Source organism: Anas acuta, chromosome 3 (genome assembly GCF_963932015.1).
Source record: "Anas acuta chromosome 3, bAnaAcu1.1, whole genome shotgun sequence".
In the NCBI taxonomy this organism is placed as follows: domain Eukaryota; kingdom Metazoa; phylum Chordata; class Aves; order Anseriformes; family Anatidae; genus Anas; species Anas acuta.
In genome coordinates this window covers 60983763-61011369 of record NC_088981.1, presented here as the reverse complement: position 1 = coordinate 61011369, position 27607 = coordinate 60983763, and the positions used below count along the sequence as shown (strand labels likewise).

General features: G+C 38.6%; 1 protein-coding gene across 12 annotated transcripts in view; it reads right to left on the bottom strand.

Moving 5' to 3' along the window:
• The window catches only part of EPB41L2 (erythrocyte membrane protein band 4.1 like 2), a 108099-nt gene extending 81225 nt beyond the window's left edge, over positions 1-26874 (bottom strand). For 9 of the 12 annotated variants that reach the window (XM_068677428.1, XM_068677433.1, XM_068677434.1 and 6 more), the window contains exons 1-2: positions 26741-26868; positions 23725-23806 (exon numbers count right to left, since the gene is read on the bottom strand). The gene's annotated coding sequence lies outside the window, so the exon portion shown is untranslated. Of the gene's footprint in view, positions 1-9499; positions 9574-23724; positions 23807-26553; positions 26586-26740 lie in introns of those variants that run through there. The other 3 variants (XM_068677429.1, XM_068677431.1, XM_068677430.1) reach the window with 3 other exon arrangements.
• Between the last annotated feature and the right edge of the window lie 733 nt (positions 26875-27607).

Sequence of the window (27607 nt, the reverse complement as noted above, 5' to 3'; positions counted from 1 at the left end):
CCAGGGGACAGAGGCTGGCACTCAGAAGAAGCCAGCACACGGCATGCTGTGCCAGACCCCATGTAGCAACCAGCAGTATTGTTTTGTATTGTATACTTTCATGAGCCGCTTAATTTGGACAAGTCTGAATTTAGCATAGAGCTATACATTAGAAAATATCACTTTAGAAGAGACATCTCGTATCAGTCTCTACAAGACACCTCTCTCCACTTCCTAGGTTAAAAAAGCAGACATGGTAGAAGAAAAACACATGCAAAAGACAGACAGGCATTTACAACTGCTTATTGAAAAGACAACTTAAGTCATATCTGTACCAGCAATGATACTCTAGGTGTACTGTATCAACCAACTAAACATCTACTCCCTAGCTCATACGATACTCAGTAATAACAGTACAGTATTTCTCTACTTTTTGCAGGACTCCTTTTGCCATGGAACTTATGAAAACAAGACAAACAAGAATAAAAATCTAGAAGTAAAGAATGAATGGTAGCTGTCATGCGTCTGCTGAAGGAAACCACGAAGGTGATTACATATTGTAATACTGAATATTATGCCGAGAGATACTTACTAGGTGGACCAGGCTAACTTTTGGCTAGCAGCATTCACAGAAGGAGTCTACGCAGACATTTTGTAAGAGTTCGCATTTTGCTGCTTACATAACAAAATTACAGTGTGGTCAGGTTCTTCAGAACCATTCATTATTTGACTTCACCAGTCAAGATCTGTAGAGAAGTTTTACTGGCAAGTCCAACTTTATTTATTGACAAAGCATTAGTTGTTAAAGAACAGTATAGGTTACTATAAAAACCGTGGTTGTTAAACAAAGAATTGCCATATTCTGTAGTTCAAAAAAAAAGCCTCTAGTAACCTATCAGTCAAGAAGAGTTATTTTTCTACTAGCTACCACCACAGAAAAAGTATTGAGTAGAAGATCATATGTTGTAACCAAACTAAAATACAAGTTCTATTGCACAAAATAACACCTTAGCTCAGAGTTCCCATAGCACTGGATGAGCAATCCTCTTCTCCACATGTCCTCCCCTCCCCACAAACCATACAGTAACACTGTACAGCACCAACAGTGGGAAGAAGTTGTAAACAACTTGAGAAATTCTGATACAAAAACAAATGAGTATAAATTTGTGTAATATACTCAGTCCAGAAATAGAATGTTTTTCCATGCAACACATGATTGAGATTTTGGGCCATTTTCCAAGAAGATGAAAAAACAAACTCACCTTACAATGGCACTTGCAAAGATCTTGAAACAGGTGATGTGCTTACTTAAATACTTGATGACCCAGGAACTTATTCAAACTCCAAGAGGTAACAATTTAAACATCCTTTCTCTCACCAAAACTGAAACCAGCCCTCTGTCAACTTCCACTGCTGTCACTACTGCTCAGCATCTCCTGCATGCATCGTTTTACTTTCAGAATAGGAACACAAAAACACAATGTACTTTCTCTGCTGCTTTGAACAGACAACTTTATTTGTAGCCACTCAAAGAATGTGTTCTGCAATCTTTCATAATTTAATCACTGTCAGTCATAATAGGCTATTGTGAAAAAATAATCCACTCATTTATTTTATCATCAGTGCACTCAGGCATGGTCAATTTACGAGCAGCAGTCACATGCATCAGCCACGAGAGATCCATTACAGAGCTGCTGGAAAGTTTGTTCACAAGCAAGTTGCTTTACTCCCATCATCCACAGGCTGAATCTAGAAGTCTCTCAGTCTTTCATGTCATTCTCACAGTAGAAATAAAGGAAGGCCTTTAAGCCACAGTCCTACTGTTCGACACATGCTTACACAGACAGTAGGCTAATTACAACTTCAGGTTTTAACATCAAATTACAGTTACAATTATTGTTACTATGTCCTTCAAATCATGTGCTCATGGAAGAAAATGTCATCCTGGTATCTCCACAGTAACTCACAGGACACAGGTTTTCCGATCCAAGCAGCACAGCTGTTCATTCTGAGACACCAAAAGCATAGCTGTCATTGGAAATGTAGGAGTTGTTTGGAAAAGCAGAAGCTACAGTAAGGCTTGGAGCTGTAAGGCTATGTAACTGTCAAAGGTGACAAAGAGCAAGCCAGACAGATACACGTGCATGCACTTAACAAGCCCTACCTACACAATCAAGTTAAGGAAATCATGCGAGCAGTATCAATAGTGGCTATGACATAGTACTAAGCGAACCAGACTTTGCTAATCCAAAAATCAACTTCATGTATGAGTAGATGCCAACAGACTGAAGATTTCTGTAAGATACATACACAACAGAAACGTGCACGCACTTTTTAATTAAAACGTGTGTTTGCACACATACGTATGTATACTATAGTGCTGTCTCATCCAGCCCATGGTTACACAGGAAATACCCTCCTACATGAGATTTCATAAAAATTCCTGTCTATTTTAGCAAAGATTAGACAGGAAGTCGTTCAGATTATCATAAATCCTTGAACTCTGTAGGAATTTTCATCTGATAATTGCTGAAGAAAAGTAATACTCCACATACAGTAAATCATTGAATCCTGCCTCTTTTTGTGCTGCATGCAAAACACCTGTACAATACGCTACTCCTTGCAGTTAGAAAAAAGGATAAAAAAGCTCTAACATCCAGCATTAACATTTTCAGTCAGGGCATGCAACTAAATCTAGAAGTGGTCTGCCACTAAGTTCAAAAAGAAATCTAAGTGAAGAGCACTCAGCCACTGAGGAGCCTTGGCAAGCTACAGAACAAACCCATCCATCCTCCTGGCAGCACTTTGATGCTATAGGGTACAGCACAACAGAGACATGGCAAATTTCACTGCACATTCTGCCAAAGCCCCACATATTTCTCTGGAGAAAAATTGCAGATGCTAACAATTTGGAATGCTCTCTGGTTTGTATTAAGCTTTATTCTACAATTTACTGGACAAAAACAGCAATGCAATTCTCACAATGCACAGAATGTGGCCAGAAAATATTCCCGGACAAATCTTTAGTCCAATAAGGTGAAAATATGAGTTAGTATAATTAATACTCCAAGAGGAGGCTTAATACAACACAATCCAGTTAGTTAATAGGCCCAACATACAGGGCAGCTGTTGTCTTGGAGTAGAGTTGTGGCTATGTGAAGAAAACCTGCATTGAATGTAACAACTTTCACAATGAAAGTTAATCAGTGGCTTCCACAATAAATTCAGTGTACCTGACATGTCTAACAAAGTATATATGCATAAAAACTGGTATCAATAGCATCATGCCAATTCTCCCATTTTACAATGTTTAATTCATCCTCTAGACGTGTTCGGTACCATGAAATATGACTTTTTCCCATTAACTGCAAATTACATACTTCCTTTTTTTCCAAGTGAAAAAGACTGACAAAGCAAAAAGATGGGTATAACTACAAATCACCATAATGTCCGATCTTTAGGTGTCAAAATTTTAATGCAATAGAGCAGTTACACCACTACATGAAGTCACTTGAATTCAAGCCGATACTTTACAGGAAACCTTTTCAGGCTTCAAAGGTTACTACTGACTCCTTTGGAAAGTTCAACAATGAGAAGTAATTTTTCAAGCAGTATTCAATTTTAAAAGTCTGCTGAGAACTCAGAAAAGGCTGAGAACAAAAGCTGGAATTTACTATCCAATTAGGTCAGACACACTAGTGCCTCAATAACCCAACACTAGCAAATACACTAAGCCTTTGCTATGGCTAGAGCCTCTAATTCAGAAACATTTGAGACTCGTGAACTGAAAGAGCAGTTCTGCCACTTGTAGACTAATAGATGGAAGTTCTGAACAGAACAAAGCAATGCAAAAAAAGCCAGACAAATAAAATCAAGCAGCAATAATCCACAAAACTAAGCTATCAGATTTATCTACAAAAACAGAGCCTCTAATAAAAATAGAATAATCCTTCGTTTTGCACCCTTGCAAAAGATCCCTGATCTAGAAGTGGTTTTATGTTGGAAAGAAATGCCAGCAATGAGTCTTTATACCTCACTATATACCCCTTATACAGATGTTAAATATATATTATCTATAAATTACCACAAACTGGCAGTTTTGGCTTCTACAGATTTCTCAGGTTACAGAATTAAATCTTAATTTTAACATTGTTCTTCAGAAATGTCTTGCACTCAAGTCTACAGAGAAACATTCTTGTAAGAACAGAAGTCTAACTCCACTGTACTGCTTGAGCAGCAACATGGTCACAGCCATGCATCTTCTGGGAGCCAATGAGTAGCTCTCTTTCTGAATGCATCATTTACCGTGCTATCAGAGGGTCAAACACAGCCATCTGAATCCCAGCTAGTCACAGGGCATCACAGCATCACCCTGATACTCAGCAATAGCGGAGTGGGTCCATGAGGATCCACTGCACTCAGCACTCTCCCATCCATTTGGCACTGCTGAAGCCTCCCTCTCCCTCTGAGAAGGGATGTGCAGCTCCTAGATCCTCAGCCATACAGAGGTTTTGGTGTGAACTCAAAGGGCACAGAAGTGTACTGCTGCTTCAACAGCAGTGCTACTTTAAGATGGTCCTAGACAACTATAAACAATTCTAGTTTTACCTGTTGGACACTGAAATGGGTCTGTTCTATTTAACATACCGCGTAGTTCTGAAATTTTCAAAATAACTGAAGGAATTCTGATAGTAAGGGAAAGAAAAGAATTTGACTAGAACTTTGTTTTCACAAATGAGAGTCTCCTAATCTACTTTTCAGAATTCTAATTGACCAGTGCAATGCAAATGTTTGTATTGGACTCCACAAGGCAGTGAAAAAGTTATTCCACGGAAGTAAATTACTCAAGGAAATGGTATTCTACCTTGGATCACACAGCACCTTACTTCACAGAGACCAAATTTGCAATATCCCTAACCTTAGTATGCCTTTTTAATATACTGTCAGTATATAATTGAAGTTTGAGATATGCGGTATGGCTAAAAGTGAGAATTTTTTTTATGGCACCACATGCATGAAACAGGATGCATTTGATCACTTTTGACTGTACTGTCAGGGCCACCTCAAGGTTTACATCCTAGTAATACATCATGCACAAAAAATACTAATAAGTTCTCTTCAAATGGTTGAACTATAGAACAAGTAGAAAACTGTTTTTGAAGATGAACATTTAGGGCCTCAAGCAATACTAGGAAAACTGCAAATTTGATGAGTGGAATTTTTAGTAGTAAAAGGTTTTCCTGTTATTGAGATACATCCATCTTCATTCTTGTATTAAACAAGTTATTTTGCTTCATTAAATAAGTTATTTTGCTTCCAGTTTTTTCAAAGAGTTCCATGCTAGTTAACATATTTGATTTATAAAGTATTTGTTGAAGGAGGATTTTCCAGAATATTGTTTCCTGCACAGTGGATTTACTGGTCTGGTTAGTTCATCCGATTCCAACAGCAAGCTAGAGCAGTATCACAGATCAAGCACCGCATTTCTCAAATTACCTTAGCGGTACGTTTCGTACACACTATTGAAACAAAGCTTTCAATATTCCTCCAACTTTTTCTCTTATTTCTAGGATCTTAATATACCAAAGAATTAAAAGGAGGCTTATTTAAAGAAAAGTGAGCTTCTCTGAAGAGATGCATGATATCATTACTATAAACATATTTTTCAAAAGCAAATCACAAAGACACTTTCAAATGCAGCTGATACTTAGATTTTCATGATTTGTCTATTAAGAGGCACCAGTCATGTGACTTAGTAAGACCATTAGTGATTCAATTCATTTTCAAGTTCAAGGACAGAACAGCACACAGATACACAGCAGAGGACAGAGAGCAATTTAGGGACTCAGCAGGACAGACAAGATGTAACTTTTTCCAGTCCCATTCATTTGTACCACAGCAACAGCTCTCAGTTCCGTCCTTCCTCGCTTAGTTCAGAAGTCCCAGTGACCTCAAGAGCCTCATTGCACAGTGACTCTTGTCCTGCCGCCTTCATAGTGTGCTCCTGGTTCCTCTGTGCTCCGTTTTCCAACCTGTATCAGCCTACCATAAACCTGCCCAGTCTCAACCAGAAGAAACAGATGAGGATGCTGCAAGAGCCAAGCTTTTCTAGCTTGCCTCTGCCTCTCACAATATGGAGCTATTGCAAAGACATGCCACTGTTTGACCCACTGCTACTATAATAAATACAAGTACAGGATGGGGCAAGATGCATAGACAGAGTGGGGTACAAGCCTTGTTCAGTCGCAGCACCCTGGGCCATTTCAGCAGCCCTCATGCCAAAGTACGTCAGGGCCAGAACCTCTACCCAGAGAATCTGCTCCTGTTCTAGGCTGTGACTTCACTGACCTTACAGGCCCTCCAATGTACAAATTAATGCCAAGATGCTCAAGAAAAGCATATAACAAGGGCAGCCTTGGTCTATACTTTCACTTTTCAAAAAAAAAAAAAAGTTATTACTTTGCCCACAGTTTTAACATAAGGTAAAAAGAACGAGCAGCTGTCTGACAAACTTCGGTATAGTCATTCTTATCAGCTCTCAGATGAGTTTACTTTAGGCATTTAAGGTAAACTTTACTTTTCACTGAGAGAGGGGAGAAGAGGGAAAATAAAAAGTCAGTACACTACTACTACTGAAAAAGTTTGTTTCCAGTTACAGCTAAATTCAATGTGAATTATCTCACTGGAACCTCCTGAACTGCCTCAGGAGGCATTCCTCTGTGTTTGGCTTGGGATTACTATACAAACCTACCCTGTAAATTCTTCATCCCTTTACAGCTGTCTGTTTAGAGCTATGCTTCACTTGCTGCCATCAGCTACCTGTATTCTACAGACTCAGGCTACATGTATTTTAAAAGTTATTGTATAACATCTGCACTTTTGACATCTTCAGTATTGCTCTTGGCATCAGCAGTTCTGTAAATTGACAGTCTCCTCAGCCAGAGACTCATTCTTAAGTGTTTAAAAGCTATTCTCCATAATCTGTCAGTCATTAATAGCTTCACAATTTACACAAAACATTACCTTCATGCACGTACTTTTAAAGCACCTGAGTTATTGATAATCATAAGGAAGACAAAAATAAACTCTCCCTATTACCATTCACAGTATTCACAAGCACTAGTTTCTCCCAGCCGAAGAAGCTACACAGGATTTATAAACTATCTTAACAGCAACCTGTTGTAGAAATCTACACTCTTATGAACGACTGACGATAAAAGAAATAACAGAACAACTTTCAAGCGTGCTACAGATCCGTTCCTAACAGGCTACCAGCTTCTTTAGATTGTCACATGTGTTTCCTCAGGTAAATAACAGGTGCACTAGATATTCTGGACTAAAGACTAAAATATTTGCATGCTATCTAGATGACTAACATAGTTTTCTAGTAATAAAGCCTATCTTGGTTGTGGATTAACATGAAGATTCAGTATATGACAGCTTATGTGATGGTAGGGTAAACTAAACTGATCAAAACTGAACTCCAAACTAAGGACAGAGGTGACTTAGCACCTGTAGGAAGAGAAGACTTCATATGTTGACTAAAATTCAAAGGCTATTCATTTGACTTGTTATTTATGGTGGTTTTAAGGTGTTGATGGCAATTTATATTCTAACATTTTACTCTCAATTAGCATATTCATGTTCTAGGAAGTGTTACCCCTTAAATCTGATACCTTCTTTCAACAGAAAAAAAATAAGAGTACCCTCCCTACTTACTGCTATGGTCAGCTATCATGCCACAAAATCCAGAGGTCAGTATGCAGTACTGCCATTTTTTTCATCTGAGATCAGCGAAAGGAATGTAAAAGACAACAGTATGTCGCTTTGGAAAATGATGTTTTTACAGCCAGCAAGACCACTGTACAAATGAAAATGAATGAGAATCTGGATTTTTCCTTCAAGCAGAAGATCGTAACAGTTTATTATCACAAAAGGGAGTGAAACAAGAACAAGAGTACTCCCAGTTAAACACTGTTGTCTAGAAACCCAGATAATTCAGAAGATATGAATACCAGGTTTGAGAACGAAACAGGACTTTTTTTCCCACTTTCCTAATTAAGAGCACAGGTACTTCAACTAACAACACTGTACACCAGTAAAAATTAAATACTAATAAATTCTACAAGTCAGTAGCTGTCACATTCAGAAGTCTGGTTTATTTCTAGCCTTGCTGGAACTCTACTCAAGATCATTGGAAAGACATATCCAGATATTCAATGGAAACTAAGGAGAATGGTTTATGGCCATGAGTTTAAAAAGAAAAAACATCTATTTAGTCTGACATTTTGTTTTTGTTTACGGCTTAAAAATAATTGTAAAAAAATCCTCAGTTACACAACAGAGTAGGGGAAAACACTGAAAGCCTGAAATACTATCGTCCCCCCATGAAAATCCAGGTGATTTTTTTCTTAAGCGTTAATATAATGAGCATTTAGTTTTCAAGGATCACCATATCATTTTTAGTTTGTGGAAATGAAAGACTTCATCCTTCTACAAAGGTAAAGAAATACATATATTCAAAGGTATAACTTGAAAATAATTATTGGACACAGAGGCTACCTAACTTTATCATGTACTTGCAAAAGAAACAATGTTGCATGACTACAAAAGCTTATTACCACTCATCTAAACAGCCCTAACAGTATGATTTCTTAACTATACAAGGGGGAAAAAACATATTTGCATATACTTTATAAATTCAACACTAAAAGCAATGTATCTGTTTCAATGGTCTTCAAATGCATAAAGACAAAAAGCAAATGCTTTCAAGGTTAAGTATGACAATTATGTCATAGACAAAGTATTTTCAGTTGTAATTGCAAAAACTTATTTTTGTGCCTTGTTAAAGCAACACATTGTTACTTTAATTCAGGACTACCAAGCAGGTGTAAATAGCACTAATAGATAGGATGGGACTACCTTTCAAACTATGATATCCAACCAATTCAGCATTAGCACCACCTCTAGGGGAAAAAATACAATAAAATGCTTTCATTCATCTTTTCATTGCAGTGCACATTACTGCACCCATTCTTAACCAAGTTAAAATTTCACAAATATGGTTTGAATTAAATGAGGAATGGTGTTAGGTTGCTACCTAGTAAGGCTGCCTACATTCATTACTATTTTATATTAAAAAGGGTCTCCCCAGCTGATGCCTAAAATATAATATTTCACATACCAGGTTTAGGGAAAAGACAACTAAACTACTAACTAAAATAGAGAAGGGACAACATCTGTCTTAGGACATGTGGAGAACAATAATGCAGCAGTCTCTTTTGTAGTAGAAGGGAAGGGAAAGACAGGGAAGGTGTGTATAGCTACAGAAGCTTAAGTGAGAACTGATGCCAAAAGCATTGTAACAAGCAACCAAGCCTTTTAGTTGTTTTTGCAGATTTAGCCTCTATTGCATTTACAGCATTAAGAAATAGCCCTGTTCTGCTAATTAATATCATTTTATCAGAATTAACTGTATTACTTGCCTTGACCATATCATAGTAGTGTATTTTTTTCTTACCTATAACTACAATCTCTTGTGAAATACCAAGTCCTCAGGAATAAGATGCAGGATTCTTGACTCAAGGGAGATACCTAGAGGTAAAGATCAAGTTTTACAAGCTGTGGTACTGGGTTTGGTAATCCACTTCTCATCTCTCTATACAAAGAAACTCTAGGCTTATGAATATCTTCAGAGAGCAGCAAAAACATAGCAATGTTACAAAGTTAATTTTCAGACTTCACAATAGATGAAAAGAAAAAAAAGACTTCATCTTCACAATGAACTATTCAATCCCTCAACTCTTGTAAGATATAAAACACTTTGCATTTAGCAGATATAATTGAGTCTAGGGAAGACTATGCAGTTATTTCACGAGTTCTATTGGCAGTACTTCAGTGCTCCCTCCAAAGAAAAACAAATACATTGTTCTGTTAATCCTATTCTTTTGCATGATGGAAAGTAGCTTCTACATGCACAGTAATCAGAGTTTTTCCTCCTTGCAGCTACAGTTTTCTTTATTACAAACTTAAAGCTACATTTTGGATCAAAATGCAGACTGACAGGTGTGATAAAATTGAACTAAGAGCACCAACAATTTGTTATTGTCAGGCACTTCACGCAGATATGAAAACTGGAATTTACATGCCAGAAAAAAAGATATAGCACAATATATACCTGATATAAAATTAAGAAGGATGTCAGTAGACAAGTTTTCATTTCACTTCAAGATACAGTTCATCCTAAATATCCCCTCATTATTTGAGGAAAATTACTGTCTTTAAATAAAAAATCTGCCTTAAAAACACACATTTTAATCGAAAACAGAATACATGCAACTGCTCCATAAAATCCAGTCAAAGGAGTTATTCAAAGTGTTCCTTACACATTTGTCTCCACTACTCCAAAACAATCAACCTAAAATATGTTCCCTTTAATACTAAAGATGTAATCAGACATTTTAAAGCAAGTTTTAAAAAAAGTGTTTAAAACCAGAAGTTGTAAAGATATATGCAATTCTGTGACCTCATACACTTCATTCCACAGAATGATAAAAATGTATGTGTAAACAGAAAACTGCTGTAAAATTTCAGATGAATTTTATCATAAAATACAGTTCTGTAAATGGAATATTCTTGTAAAACTTCAGTATTCTAGTCTAATGATTTAGAAGAACAAGCTTACTTCTACAGTTTGAGTATCTTATATAACACTTTAGCTACCCAAATATTTGAGTTCATATAAAATAAGCTGTCTTTATACCAATTATCCACATAGCTAAACCTTTATTAAATGTATTTATATTTTGGAGTTTCTAAAAAATTGTGCATAAAAGAGGAATTCACCTCCCCGAAGACATCCAGTCTTTCCATCAGAAGCTTTCCTAAACAGGTGTAGCTACTCTCTTCATTTGCTTTTCTTCACACTTCAGAAGTTTTACTTCCTTTAAAATACCTAAGCTATTTTAATAGCATGCTCATCACTATCACACAGTCATAACAGAAAACATAGCTATGCTTGACTGCATTTTCATACCTGTTCTTGTCAAATGTGATGTCAAGTGGCAGTTATCACTAGGCACCTGGTCACTGAAGACTAAAATTCGTGATACTACATTTGACCCCATAGAAACCTTAGAAAAAGATTAACCATATGCTTAAAAACTAGAGAATAAGGATCAAGCTTGCATTTGATAAGCAAGGAAAGACTGTGTACAAAGCTTCTGGAATGCTTGGGTGCGCAATGTCATTTGTATTTCTGGGGGCCAGTGCACTCAAACAATGGCTTGTAGAGTATTTTTCAGCTCCAATTTGATTGCAGACCATTGGTTCCATCATAACTAGCTTGGAGTGTTCTCAAATTTAGGTAAATATTCACCGGATATTCAACTAGGATGCAGAGCACATGATTGCCGCTGTAATCATCTTTTTGCAACCCTCTTTCCCCACTGCACTAGAAAGGGAAAAGAAGCCAAAGAGACCAAATAATACCCATCCCCATGGAGCTTTCTCCCCTGCTGCAGGCACTGGGATTTATAATCAAAACTGTCTGGGACACAGACCGCTGCTAGTGTTGCCTGCAATGTTGGCAGGCTGTTAAAGTTACAAAGAGAAAAGCATGTGCCAAAATATGTACTCTAGCTTGCCAAACATATAATCCTGATGCAAACTTCCTGATAGGAAAAGGATTTAATAAATATGAGACAATTTCCTTTTCCCTTTGCTTAGAAGCTATCTTCTTTCCCACATGCTTAAAGTCAGAGAAAAAGAAACAGCACAGCTTCCACACTTAGAAGTACCGTTAGTTCTCTGCCTGGAGTACTCAGCTTCACTTGATCAATCATATTTCATATTTTCTTACCAATTTGGATGATGACCACCAGAATAGGCTTTGAAACATAAGGAGTCTGTCTCCCAGTATTCATGAAACACTTGGAAACACACTTGACTGTTAAGTTTGTTTGGTGAATGTGGCCCCAGTTGCTGCCTGGCCCCCTCTACTTTGTTGTCTATTACTAGGCTCTCTCCTGGTCTGAAACAGTAAAGGAATACCAGTGAAGGACTATGGGTTTTGTATTGGAGTCATGGTACTCAAACAAACAGTTGTCCACATACTGAAATATGCTCAGCTTAAGTGTTACTAAGGTAATGATCATGACTGTGTTTTCCCTAACATCCTTCTGCTACTTAACATCTTTTCCTATTTGGAAAAAAAAAAAAGAAAAAAAGGAGGAAATAAGACCTTTTAGTCATTACAAGCTGTCACAGATTTCAGTTGCTAAATAAGATATATTCAGCTGAGTGAACTTAAAAGCTTACAAAAGGATATAGCAAAACAGTTGACGTGCTTTTTGGAACAAAAGTCAACAATGTAGAGTTTGCACAGCAGTGAGATTCTGCCTGACAGCAAAACACAGCTCAAAAGTAGTCAGTTTTAGCAAAAATGTTAACCATTCTTGAAGCAAAAGAAAAAAAAAAGATAAACAATTTCATCGAAAGTAAAAAAAAAAACAAAAAAAACACCTGCTGAAGTACTTCAGAAATCCTAGCTGAAACTGGAAACATTAACTTCTGTCTTCTGGTCCAAAACTGCCTAAGTCTAGCAACTATACATCACATACAGAGCTTAAGCTCCACCTGACATCTCCTCAGGACATATCTGTATAAATAGTGATCAAAGTGAAACAAAACAGAAAATCTCTTACCTTCGTTTTAGAAACTAAATCATATAACCTTTTACTTTTAACCACAGACTTATAAATCACATGCTAGATAAATTTTATATGTATGTACAAATATACACATACATACACATGCACACTTAGGGCAAAACCCATTTTCCTTATTGACTCTTTTGACTAATCCTCCCTTACCCTATTGCTACCATCTGAAATACCTTATACAAGCCTGGAAGCTGGACTTTAGAACCAAATATGTACTCTATATTCTTAGGAGGAGTGCCAAAGTAATCACTGGCAAAATATACACAGACCACACATGGCAGAGCATTAAACAAAGTTGTAGGACCCTCTCTCATTCTAACATACACCAATGGATTCACTGTATATTGAATTCTGGCATCGTGCACGGTTCACAGGTTCATCCAGTTTTAGGGTCCTCTGTACAGAGGAGACACGGATTTACTGAAGCATGTCCAGCAAAGATACTTAAAGGTCTGCAGCATCTGGCATACGAGGAGAGGTCGAGAAAGGTGCAATTGTTTAGCCTGGGAATGAGAATGTTCAAAGGCTGGGAACCTTACCCACAGTGTATTAATACCTGATGGGGGTAGCCAAGAAAACAGTCAGGATCAGTGGTACCTAGTGAAATAGCAATAGTGGGCACAAATCAAAATTCAAGATTCTAAGATTCTACTTAAATAGGGAGGGGGAGGTGAATCTTCCCCCCCCCCCCTTTTTTTTTTTGTTTAAAATTCTAAAGGTCAAGAACTGGGAATAGACCGTCCAGAGAAACTGTGCAGTTACTATCCTCAGAAACATTTGAAATCTGACTGGACAAGTTTCCATGACCCTACTTTGATACCTTGAACAGGCAGGGGGATTGGACAGGATGATCTCCATAGGTCTCTTCCAGCTTCAATGATTCTATAATTTCCTGGCACAAATAAAATAACTGATCTGTTCTCCAAGGGAAGCAGAAAGAATATGTGAAGTTCAGAAACAAAAGAAAAAATTAGAATCCCTACTTCAAATAAGTTAAGAATCTAATCAAATTAAGACCATGATACCAACCATCATCAGATTGTTTTTCACACTACTAAATTTATTAGAAAGCTGCCGAAAATAAGTTAGCAGAAACAAATCTAGCAACATAAGCCAACTTCAACATTAGATATTAAATAGATAGGGTCTCTAACCCAGTTTATTCAGCTTGAATGACTCACGAGTTTTGCCTTCTGGTTTTCTTGTCTCCCTGCCACTGTTACACTCAAGATACACACTGATTCATGCCTTTAACCCCTGAATCTTCTGAACTCAGAAATATGCAGACAGCTGACCATAGAAGCAAAAACAAAGGGATGTGAAGCTCTGACTGCTGCAGGCATTTGAACTGGTACTACAGGAAGATATATAAAAAACAACAGTTCTCCAAATTGGAAGTTTGATCATTTTGGTCAAGTATTTGTGATGTTTTTTCAAGTACTCCAACTGACTTAAGTTCACACTGATTATCAATGTACCTCAAACGTTGCAGCTGACAAACCTGAGAAGACAACTTCAGACAGTCCTTCTGGTATTTTAGCAGCAGCAATTCATCAGGTTACAAATAACCCATGGCATCATTTCTCATCCTCACACTATCACAAGGGCAACAGAATTTGTTGCAGTTTACTTTATTGGGCATGGCGACATGTTAGACAGGAAGCAGAGATCATAACCACCGTGCATGGAAACAAGAAAGTATCACGTCCTGAATCAAAAGGTGACCTTTACTCACAGCTGGGTACCCCATCTGCATCTAATCTGAGAACAAATGAGCCATTTTAAAGCTGCAATAATAGTTTTGTCTACATGTGAACATACACCTCTGCCTGTGCCCAAAGCACTTCGGTCTCACTTAGACTGACTGACTATACCGACTTTCACCTATCTTTCTCTTGAACATACAAAGTTCAGTAGGCTATGTTAGAGCTGTTTCTATCATAAAACACTTCAGAGGAGTTCATTTGCAGCCTGTATAGAACACATTACTGAATTCATTTTCTTGATTTAAAGGGAGAAGAAACAAAAGAGTAAATCAAGTTACAGTTCTCTTGACTTTCGAAGGGAAAGAGGAAAAAAAGGAAAGCGTCTTTGGCATCTTATTACAAGAACTCAGCAGATCTGATTTAGGACTCTCATAATGGCATCTCAACCTTTTCTGAAAGGTCAAGAGATACCTCATATTTAATGACACCCTACTCTCCTAACACTCACATAAGCTACAGAAAAAAACAAAACAGATATAATAGTCATAAGACCACATCAAAATATATCACAAAAACATAACAAAACATCACAAAATAAAACACCTTCAGAAATCTCTTAATGCATTCATCTTAGCATTGGGGGGGGGGGGGGGGGGGGGGGGAGAGAAATAATTTTCACTACAAGAAAACCCCTCCCCAAAAGGCTACTTTCTACCTGTCTGCCAACTACTATATTTCAACATCCTCATGTGAATTGCTGGTAGGGATTTCAGTACATCACTAAACCATTTGATGAAAGAGCTTTCTTGAACTGAGAAGTCAAACAGCTGAAACATATGATAAGAAGAGGAATAAATTAGTTCTAGTTAATATTCCTGCATTTCTTACACATTCTTTAAGTCAGCAGCAACAGTCAGCAAAAACATCAGGATGTCTTAGCTTTATAGACAGAGTTAAATGTTTAACAGTCAAAATACCCTACATAAGAAGAGGAAATAAAACTATCTACAGGAAAAAAAGCATCATCAGATCATACATTGCTTGCTGACTCAACTGTCTTGTGAGCAGAAAACCACAATAATGCAGTCATTGCAGTACATCAGACTGTAAGTCCCTTTGACTTCCAACTTCTTCTGAGTTATGCTATTCAAAAAGTAGCTGCTAGTCATACCTTTGAATATCACTATTTGCACTATGACATTGATCAAATAGCCACAAAGACTACTATCTAAAGACAGAGTTCCAGCTTTTATGCTAGAAGTAGAAAAAGTACAATTAAGTAACAACTGCAGAACAGAAGACATAAGTGACTAGAGAACAGGGGAGGGAGGCATCGTGCAACTTCAGATTCCTCCTATTCCTATCTTCTACCCCAGAAGTTATGCCTTCTTTAATTTGAGAATCAAAAATGGAAAGCTAGTGGAAGTCAAAGCTGGGGAGCTTGTATTTGAGTATGCTCCACACATGCGTTAATTACTTCTCTTACTACCACCTCTCCCTATGCAGCAGCAAGCTGAGAATTTGAAGACACGTTTTGAGGAACCAAACAGAAAGATCAAATTTGCACACTAAAATCTGTAGGAGTGTTTTGAAGAGTAATAGAAAACAAAGCATACAATAGGTTGAAACAAGTAACTACAACCAAATCTTGAGAACTCAATATAGTACACATGCTCTTTTGGTTGAAAAGCACCGAATATCTGAGAAACCTCTATCAGAATATTTTAGCCCTTTGCAGAATTACCAGCCCTTCGGGGTATCAGCATCAAAGACAGTTTTGTCATGTGAACAACTGCTTACTCTTGAGAAAGAAGCATAGCCTATGGCAGTACTTTTCAAACACAGAGATAGGTCATTAAACGGAAAGGAAGACATACCTCAAATGATAACACATCTCCCTTTCCTCTAGCACAATAAAAGGAATAACTCCTTTCAAAACAAAAGGTGAGAAGCACTGGGTTGGAGCACATTCAGCTTAATTTGATATTGCAAAAGAAGAACCTTTAAATTGTAATCCTGATGATATAAGGCCTATTTTAGATCATCTCATTTGCAGCAATAGTTATGTTGTCCATTCTTAAATAATTCTGAGCTGGCTGTTACAAGTCCAGCTAGAGACCTGAATGCATTCACCTTCAAATAAAGAAACAAGAAGCCTTTCATACTTGAATAGTGTAGCACTTAAAAATCCCAGCTGTGGGCCAGGTAACTTTTTACTGCTCTCAGCAGAGACAAAGTTATGCCCACCTTTACATCAGACCACTCTCAATTCATTACAAATGTTTCTTTAGCTAAGACTAGCAGAGCAAAAGCTGTCTTCAATTCTCCAGTAGCTCAGGCCTTTGCAAACAACAGTAGTGTTACTTCAGAGCTAATTCAAGGGGAGAACACAAACAGCAGTGAAGTGGGGAGAAGAACATTATGAAGGCCTTGCACTGAAAGAATGAAGGGGAGAGAAAACAAGGAAATAGACCTTTGGAGGATAAATTGAAATGGAGGGGTGAGAAAAGAAATCCAACTCAAAGGAGTACATCTACTGCTGTAAATAAAAAAAATAAAAAAATCAGCTGCTTAAAAACCTTCTGGCTTAACCTCCATACAGACTACAGATACTCATCCTCCTACTTTAAAGGTTTCTCTCTCTACCCTTATTTTCAAGGGCCCATGATAGGACAAACAGTTCAAAACTACCATACCTACCTATGGACACATATCACTACCATAAAAAGCTCAAGTTTAGTATTGAGGGAAAAAAATTACATCTGTGAGTAGCCAAACTTGCTGTTCAAATATTTGCACATGCAAGACAGATATGAACAAAGTTTCACAAGAGGCACGCTATTCTTTAAGCTTAACACAGCAGACAAAGGAATAACACATCGCAGTCAGGAATGCCTCTAGTATCTCCATCTCCAATTCACCCCTACACAGGAGCACACTTTTCCCCTCTGTACCATCACAGTTCATGTATCATCTCAGACTGATAAAGCTCAGCAAAAATATGCTTTAAAAAAATAATCCACAATTCTACTTTACACTACTGAAAAGCAGAAACAATTATAACTTTAAGCCTTAAAAATCCGTGGCAAAACATGGTTGATTTTACATAAATTAGGTAACTGCTAATACTCTAAAAATATTAGGAAACAAGCAACTGAAAAGATGATAGGTAAGATTTCCATTAGAGCAGCATCTTGCTTTTTTAATTAGAATATTTAGTACTTAAGAAGCTTTGCATTGACAGGTAAAATTTCATAAATCTGTTTCTCCTACCTTTCACAAAAGAGATAAACTGCAGAACTTTCCAACTTTGCAGAGAAACTACGCATTGTTCATGTGTGAAAGTTACTCAAATCTTTACAACATCAAGAAACTTGATAAGAGAATTTCCACACAAATACTCAAGTACCAGTGACATTCTTGAATTGCCAGAGAATCCCCCCATAACTGAATACATTTGGCAAAAAAACAAATGCATGAAATCAGACATTTTCGTATCTGTGTAACACTATTAGACAATGAGTCATATCTATCATGGAACATCCTAACAATGCTTCAGTATATAGAAGCCCTCTCCCTCAAATCAAGGTGGCACTTGAATTCCTGAAAGTATCCCATCTGACAGCAGGCTAATGCCATCACAACACAGTGCTGCCCCTGATTCCAACAGATGCTCAGCAGATATAGACTTTGAATTAACTGGAGGAAGAACCTGAAACTAGTTAACAGAAGCTGTCTTCTCAGTAATAACAATAAAGAACGCCATACCCAAGAAAGAGAAAAACTTTGTTTCCCCAAGTAAAAGGGATATTCTTTATTGCAGTTTATATTGGAAACGAGGGTGAGGTAAGAACAAACAAGATTTAACAAGCTGCAGAAAACATGGGCAAAAAAGTACTACCTAACACAAAGTTTAGTTCAAAAGGTAGATAAAGCAGTATGTTCCTCTAAATAAAATCTAGGTGCCTACTGCTCTAAGTTACAGCTCAACTAATTACCTATTAAAATAATCCAAGGACACTAAATTTTAAAGGAAAATACATTTTCTACTAGTAAGTTCTCTGAAAGAGGAAAACTAATTCAAAATGAATTCACATTGAAATAGAGAACTTCCAATAATAAACATGGCAGAGGCCATTAAAAAACACAAGCAAAATGCACACTGAAGAACACAATGAATCCTTAATGTAAATATAAATATTTATGTATTTAGTAAAGTTAGAAACAATAAAAAAACACATGAGGACATCAATATGTTTCACAGTACTGCCTTAAACCATCTTGTGATGGTTAAAACAAAGCATTTTGCCTACTATAAAAATCGGAATAACTTCTTCATATAATGTGCAGTAACACAGGAGTACTTGAGCCCTGCTCCAACTTTTATCATTGCTCAAAATACCGCAACTCCAGCTTTCAAGTGATAGCTCATCAAAAGCACAGTCTAATATTGAAAGAATACAGTCAGAGCAAGGAATTGACCTCCAACACGAACATGCGAAGTATTAAAAAAAGTCTGTATAAAGCCTCCTATTTATCTTCTATAAAAAGCTTTTAAATCAACACTAACTTCACACCAACCAGACTACCTGTAAGTTCTTGAATACAAGCATCTCTTCTAATAACAAACCATAAAATATGCAATAATATACAATCCCTTAACCAACTTACTTTTGTTAGGTGCCTGTTCACTCTGAAATGCAATTTGTCTACCCTACATCTAGATGACAACTCTCTCCACTACAGATTTTCCTCGAATGACAAAACAACTTCCTGAAACCCTGAGCCCTGATATTTCTTGCAAAGTTTAAAAAAGTGAACCTCAAGAACAGCATCTGCTAGAAGTCAGTAGCCAAGAACAGCTCTAGCCAACACTTAACTCTACAGTGCTGACTGCTCCAGATGAAGCTGTTTTTTGTTTATTTTTGGTTGGTTGGTGTTTTTGTTTTTTAAAGAGAAAAAGTTGCATTGAATAAGATCTCCAAGAGCATGTACACTAGGTTCTTTTAATTTGACTTGCTATCATAACTATACAATCATTCTACCAACACACATCTATGGACATGCTTCCTGAGTTATCTGAAACAAAGCTTCAGTCAGGAAAAAAAAAAAGATCAGCTGATAAGACAGCATTCTTCCCCCTCAAAAAGCCTCTGCTTTTACCTTCTTTACATAACCAAAGGTCAGAATATATTCATAGAATATACACAAAACAGAACTCCGTGATACATATGGAGACCAGAAACAATGCAAACTCTGGCATCCTTTTGTATCAGAGCTAGAATTGCACAAACTTTTCCTTCAGAAAGATTTGTCCCATATTTAATACCTAGTCTCTATTTGAGACTGAAATTTTCTGTCAGGATAACTGAGCTTGCATGTTCTAAGGATGAAAGTAAAACATGGGGTTATGTATCTCTTGGTATAAGAAGTGCACGTGCATGTGTATACAGGGGTGCAGTGGTAAATACATTTCTGGCTTCAGCCCCAACAGATCATCCAATTCAAGAAGGTGGAATACCAAGTTGTATCTGTTACATATGGCTGCTTAAGACTTGCTTAATTTAATAAATCATATGCATACTCTTCCCAAGTCAGAGCACTGTGGTTTACTAACATGTTTCATTTTAAGATTTCATTTTGTATTTGGATGAAGTTTTTGAACATAAATCTATAACACTAAGTCATCAAAACACACCTTTTTTCCAAGCATTTTCTCATCTACAACACAGGATTGAAGTGCTCCCAGATTCACTTCTGTATAGAGTTTCATTTTTGCTACAGTGCAAGAACAAAGTGCTGGTAATACTGTAAACTCCTCCCTTGGAAGTTAAATCATACAATGGCCAGGGTTGGAAGAGACCTTCAAAATTATCTAACTTCAACCCCTCTGCTATAAGCTGGGATGCTACACAGTAGATCAAGTTAGCCAAAGGTCAACATGAGTAAATACCATAAACAACATCTGAGTTTCTGGGATGGTACTACACTAAGATCAAACATAACAAAAATGTTTTAATATGTCTAGGTGTTTATTTCACCTTTCCTCCTGAAAAGAATTACTAGGTGAAGACTGAGTACGGATTTCAGTCTCAGAAGTGTGCATCTTCTTTGAATTAAAAAAGCACCAATGTTTGAACAAATTTGGGGAAAAAAAAGTTAGAGTACGTCATACTCATCAAAAACAAGTACATCATACTTAGGCATGAGGAAAGAAAAAAAAGTAACAGCAAACCATCAGTGTACAGTTCTTAAACACCTCCATAAACATTAGCTGCTTTCTGTAAAACATATCCTTAAGCAAAGAACAAATAGTGTGAAAGTAAGTCCAACAGCTTTAGTTAATTAGCATGAGATCCACAAGAGGTTTAATACTATTTTTAATATTAAACACTTGCAATATGTCTTTGTTGCCTCAGCCTCCACAAAGGTTATTCAAGGGCTGGAGCACCTCTCCTACGAGGAAAGGCTGAGGGAGGTGGGGTTGTTCAGCCTGGAGAAGAGGCTCTGGGAAGACCTTATAGAGGCCGTTCAGTGCCTAAGGGGACCTACAAGAAACATGGGGAGGAACTTTGTCAGGGAGTGTGGACAAGGGTAATGGCTATGAAGTAGAAGAGAGTAGGTTTAGATTGGATGTTAGGAGGAAATTCTTCACTCAGAGGATGGTGAGGCACTGGCACAGGCTGCCCAGAGGAGCTGTGGATGCTCCATCCCTGGAGGTGTTCAAGGCCAGGCTGGATGAGGCTGTGGGCAACCTGGTCTGGTGGGAGGTGTCCCTACCCATGGCAGGGGGATTGGAACTAGATGATCTGTAAGGGTCACTTCCAACCCAAACCATTCTATGATTCTGTGCTTATTTGAAAAAAAAAAAAAAAAAAGGAGTAGTAACATTGATATGTAGCAACCTCAGGCTGGACCTGAGCAGCTGCCTCTCACCATTATGTAGATAACCTCTCATCAAAAATTACTGCAATACAGAAGCATTGACTAGAGAGGGGACAAAGCAGCCTTAACACCAAATGCTGCCTGAAATAAAAAATTTATACTGAGACATTCTTTGTGGTTCCAACCCCACCCCCTCCAGACATGATTTGCTTCAGATTCATGGTCTGATAATGCAACATCCTACCAAGAAGAGTACTCAAAAAGCCATACAAGAAAAACAATCAAGAAAATGAATAATATACAGGCTTACTATTTTGCCACACTTTCATTTGATTGATGGGAGAAGAGCAGCAGTTACAGTATTAACTTAGTACAGCTTCAAAAGGAAGTAACAGAACAGGGAATAAAAGTACAAAAAAGAGCTACTTTCAACAACGGAAGAAAATTTTCATTTCCAAATAGGGTCTGCAAAGTAGAAAGTGCTGTATTCAGAAATTGAAAAAGAACTTTCAGATCCTAAACTGAAATCTTCAAACTGAAGTGGTCTTGTATTGTGTTTTTAATTTTTGCAGGATAAAGTCCATATATTCTAAAATATTTTATTAATAAATCCTCCTTGTGAGTAACAGAAAGCAATAAAAATGTCTAAACAAATGTGAACCCCAACTGTTCATATTTATAATCACTTTTGAATTTTGTTTTGATTTTCAGAAGCAGTATACATGCTGATTCAACAGTCAAAATTTAAAGCTCCACCTATGATCCAATTCAAAAACTTGCAATAAGAATATATACTTTAAATCGCATATACGGGATAACAGAGCATTTGAAATTAGAAAAAGCTGTTCTAATCTTCCATTTTTCCATTGTGGTAAGAGATCGCATCATGCATTTTAAATATGCACTGAAGAATGTTATTAAAAATACAAAAACTATGTTCTTAAGATGTTGTAGTCAAATTCTTATCCAGGCCACTAAAAAGAATACCGCATTTACACTCTATACTTCTCAAGCCACAGAAACGGGATAGCAGTAATTTACAGTAAAATCTGGTGTTACATTTAGCTGTACAACACTACTAATTACAGGATAATTTCAACAATAAATATTTGGTTAAACTCTGCTTTGTCATCAGTGAAAGCAATTTAAGCTGAAACTGATCTTTCAGAGAGTCCAAACTTCTCTTTTGGAGACTATTTTTATTTTCTGGTAACTGAACATCTTTTCCTACAGAACATTTCTCTAGAAATAGTGCTTTGCAAACAGAAAACCACACAGACAATGTTAGAAGTAAAAGAGAAGATTCAAACCTAGCAAGGCAATTCATAGTTCCTTTTAAACTGTCCTTAGCTAACCCTATTTTACTATTCAATGCCAAAGTCTAACAACGAATGACATTACAGAGCACATAAGCTGCATCACTTAATAACCATTAGGCAAATCAAAGGGAAGCTATATCACACCCTTCTGAAAGCATCCAGGGAGGAAACAGACACAGAAGAGTATCAGCACCATGGTAGTTATTAGATCAAGTAAAACACTTGTGGTTAGGCTCCTGGACACTGTCAGAAGTCTACAGTTTTACAAAGATCCTCCTGCAATGCACAAGGTCTCTGAAGAGCCAAGCTACTGTTAATGAAGGCACTACACAGATGAACAGCAGTGCTATCTTATCTCCACAGAAAAAAATACAAAAAAACACAAAGAAACCAACATTAAAAAATACTACCTGCTTCTGAGAACATTCAGAGACAGACGATTGGTATTCTATGGAAGAGGCCAACTTAACAGAGGTCAGGCCTTCAGAGCATCTCATACTCCAGCCCAGTCAGCAACTCTCATGCCACCACCAAAGGAACTCATGAAATGCAGATCAGAAGGTAGGCATCTGAAACTATCCTTTACAAGACCTCAAAGATTACCTACAATCCAGTCATCTACTCTGATAAGAATGAGAACAGATCCAGACCCAGCTTTCCTCCAGAACTAGGAAAAAGCTGCTACACACAGAATATGCTTTTTGCCTCTCACTAGCCAAACAGAGTTTTTAGGTTAGTCTATAGTAATTAATCAATGCCCTGTTGATACAGTGTTCACATAGCCTGTAAATCTTTACAAAGTTCTCAAGACATGATGAACTCTAAGGCAGAAAGCAGTCATGAGTAAAATTATATTCATGCAGCAGTTTAGACATTTGTGATAATTAAGAAATTAAGGTTTGCTAAAAGTCAAAAATCTTACTGTATCATTAATATGTTCTTGTCTGTGAAATACTACAAAGTTGACACATTTAACCATTTAAATTTATCACATTTACAGCAAAAACATTTATAGGAACTTGAAAAAGAACACAGAACATCTGCTACTCAGAAAATTCCTATAGTGAATTTTCTCACATTAAAAACAAAAGCAACAAAAAAGTCGCAAGTTACCTTTAACTCCAATAAAAGCCTTGAAGACTGGCAAAATACAATCAACTATGACAACTGGATAACAGCCCAATATCTTCTTTATCTGTAAGAGAATCTGGAATTAGATTTGTAGTCAAATTACACCAACTATCACCCCACTAACCAATTTCGAAAACCAGAAAAGTGAAGTTGTGCTTAAATGAGAAATAACTAAGATGTTAACACCCCTACAAATACTAAGAGGGTTAAAAACGGTAACTCAACTTGAACTGTCATTTTATCTGTTTTCAAAAATGTATGAGTGTGGCAGTTAATAATAAAGTCTAACTCTTGAAGTCAAGAGACATTTCCTTCTATTTAGAAAGATGGATATAAGCCCTTACGATGCAGTTTGACTTCTTGTATAATCCACACTATAACACAATCACACATTCCCACATCCCCTTTTCTTGCTTCCATTCCCTTTTTTTTATGTCAGGCAATTGTGCAAGCATACAATGAGCAGTTTTCCAGTACAGCTTTTTCTGGGTTCATTCTGCTTATAGTGAGAACAAAAACCCACCTTTACCCTCCTCATCTACCCTCAACAACATAAGATCACTTCCAGAATGAAACCACCATTTGAATTGGTACATCTTTCTCAGGCAGTATTAAACCTTACTTTTAAAATACCTAACAGTAGTGAATACACTATACACAACCTTTGATAACAGTTCTGCCCTACTGAAATCTAAAGCAATAAACTGAAATGTAGAAAACTTGTCCTCTCTTAATAGAGGAATACTGTATACTATAGACATAACTGTAAGGAGCATAAGCTGTTTAGATTCTCTTTCTAGATAGTGAATCCTTTCATAGCCACTACTAGCTGTGTCTATCAGTCTTTTATTTTGTTCCCTCCCCTATTAACACTTGAATAAATCAATCTTCTGTACTGAGACATGCTTCCCAGTTCTTGCAACACTTTAAAATCTTTCCAATTTTTCTTACAATATTAACACATTGCAAAAGTTTGATGCCACAAGTGAATGCAGAATTCAAAAAGTAATCCCATAAGCACCAAATTCAGAGTAGAAAGATTATATTACTTTGTCATATATCTTATATGCTGTTTAAAAAAAAAAAAGTTTGATTTTTTTAAAAACAATGCCTTACAAAGAGCTTACGCTTAAATGACTATCAGCAACAATCCACAAAAACACCTTTGAAAGTCTTTAAATGTTCCCAGAATGCTTTCCTGTTCTTCCCCGTGACCTGTGCTCATCATCTTTAAAGGTATGACTCAGGAATGGGCCACATGAAAAATGCATGTTTTGTCTATATCTACCACAATCACTAAATGATTTACACCATATTGAATACAGTAATACGATCATTCTCCAGGTTATCCCCCTGAATAAGAATGATTTAACTCCACAGTATTCATAGAGCATCTGAGTTGGAAGGGATCCACAAGGATCGAGTCCAACTCCTGGATCCCAAAAGGACCACCCAAAAAATCCAATCACTTGTCCAAGAGCGTTGTCCAAATACTTCTTGAACTCTGTCAGGCTCAGTGCCGTGACCACTCCCGTGGGGAGCCTGTGCCAGTGCCCGACCACCCTCTCCATAGCTTATCCCCAGGAAGACATCAACAGATCAGACTGGCTACAAAGAGCCACATTTATTTGCACCTACTTTTAAAGCCACATCAAGATTAACTGCACTTGCTGGAGACTTATGAAATTAGAGGTGGAACAAAATGTATATTTCCAAAGAAATGAAGTCTCTAAGTCTATTCCATATCTTAAGTTTGAACTCCTTCACTTCCAGCATGCATACACACAGCACACATACTTTTGAAAGTCTTGCCTAGACCTTTCTAAATGAAGTTACTACAGCACAAACTCCTCCGCCACAGGTACAAGCTGCTGATGTAAACAGAGATCCACAGCCTCTGAGAACCAGGAAGGGAAGGTCTATTCTAGGCTCAAAGGGAATCAAACTCAGCAGAAGCTGCAATTCAAGCAAGAGAAAGCAGCTCAGCTTCTCACCATGGAGGTTAACACCAGACAGAAAACAGCATGGTAAGCAGAAACAAACTTGTTGGAGAGGGGGAGAGCAGTGAGTGAAACAGAGCCCCTCAGTTGAGCACCCTTCTGGGGCCATTCTGGAGTAACGGAGGACGGCACCACACAGCGCCCGCTCTGCGACAGGCTGGCTTAAGGGCCGAGTCCATCTCCCATTCAAAACTTTAAAACATCACACCAAAGGAAGCAACTTTAATAGTAAATAGCCAAAAAGTGAAGAAGCATTTTATCATTTCAAACCCTCCAGGTCTGGAAGTTTTTGAGAGCTTGCTGAAGGCTAGGCTTTGGAGGACTACGTGCTTGTAGCATGGTACTCACACTCTGGTTGGTAGCACACATGCTAGCAGGCAGGAAAACAAGGCAATAAAGCACCACATGCCAATGAAAAAGCTATAAATTACATATTTTAAATTAAAAATGGGTCTCGGACAGCTTTACAAGCAGAAAGAGCATCCTAATTGAGCTGTTTGCTCGCCGTCACTAATATCAAAGCGCCTCAACCTGAATTTACTCCCTTGCTGGCCGCTAACTGCTCCCTGCCAGTGCCCATTTCGGCAGCCGTTGCTGGAACCCGCAACCACTCGGCTGACAGCCCCGCTGACTGACTCCTTCCCGGGGATCACCCAAAAGCAGCCCCCAGCCCCCCCAGCCTCTCACCGCGACTCCCCGTGTCCCGGGGCAGGCCACCAGGACCCCGCAGCCCCCACCTCCACCCCGCTCCCGTCCCTAACCCCCCGAGCCCCTCCAGCCGGCCCCTGCGCGCTAAACCCCCCCTCCCCACCGCTCCGGACGCGCTTCCCCGGGGCCGCTGCCGCCCCCTGCCGTCCCCGCTGCTCCCCCGGCTCTGACAGCGCCCGGCCGGGCCGTGCCGGCGGCTCGGGGAGGGGCAGGGAGCGAGGAGCGGGCAGCGCCCCCCTCCCGCCGCCCCCGCGCCTCACCGAGGCGCCCCCGCCCCGCGCAGCCGTTACCTGCCGGCCCAACGGCCGCCCAACGTTCGCGCTGCCGCACAGAATCCCCCCGGCCGCGGCCGGCGGCGCAGCCCGGGAGAAAACCCCGCGCGCCCCGCCCCCCGGCCAATCAGCGCCCACGCCACGCCTCCCGCCACGCCTCGGCCGCGCCTACTCGCTGGAGGGGCCGCCCCGCGCCCTGTGCCTTGCTTCTATTGGCTGCGGGGACCGTCAATCATGGGAGGTGCCCCGCCCAGCATCCCGCGCCCCATCCCAACGGCTGCAAGCCGCTGAGGGGCGGGGCGGGGCGGGGCTGGGGCTGCCTCTGTGGTGCACAGGAGATGCCCTGGTCTGGGGAGAGCCGGGCAGAAATACGAGCCATGCTCTGTGTCATCCCCGTGGCATTGCTGGGGAAACTAGAATTAGATGGGAAGGGAAAGCAGGATCACGGCTAAGGCTGCCGAGTGTTGTTTGAGGACTGCTAAGGACTCCCCATAACTCAACTTTATGGGAGATTTCTGTGTGGTGCTGTGCGCCGCATCGCCTGAATCATACTCTGCAAAGGGATTTGTCTTCACAATGACAGTCTTAGGATGCCAGGATCTCATTTAGAGTAGCTTACTGAAAATTAAGTCGATGGGCAATGTACCATAAAAATTCTGGGCGTTTTGCAATGCTTAAGATGGAGAAATCAATTAGACACCTAGGACTGATGAGCACCCTGTCTTTAACCTTGGTGTTTCAGAAGTAAAGGCAACCCCGCAGCCCATGGGACTGCTATTAAAGGGAATTAATGTGAGCACACAGAGGAGCAGTGAGCCACCGATGATCAGAGAGGAAGCAGCATGGGGTGTCTGTGCTTCATTAATGCATGTGCACAAGCAATAT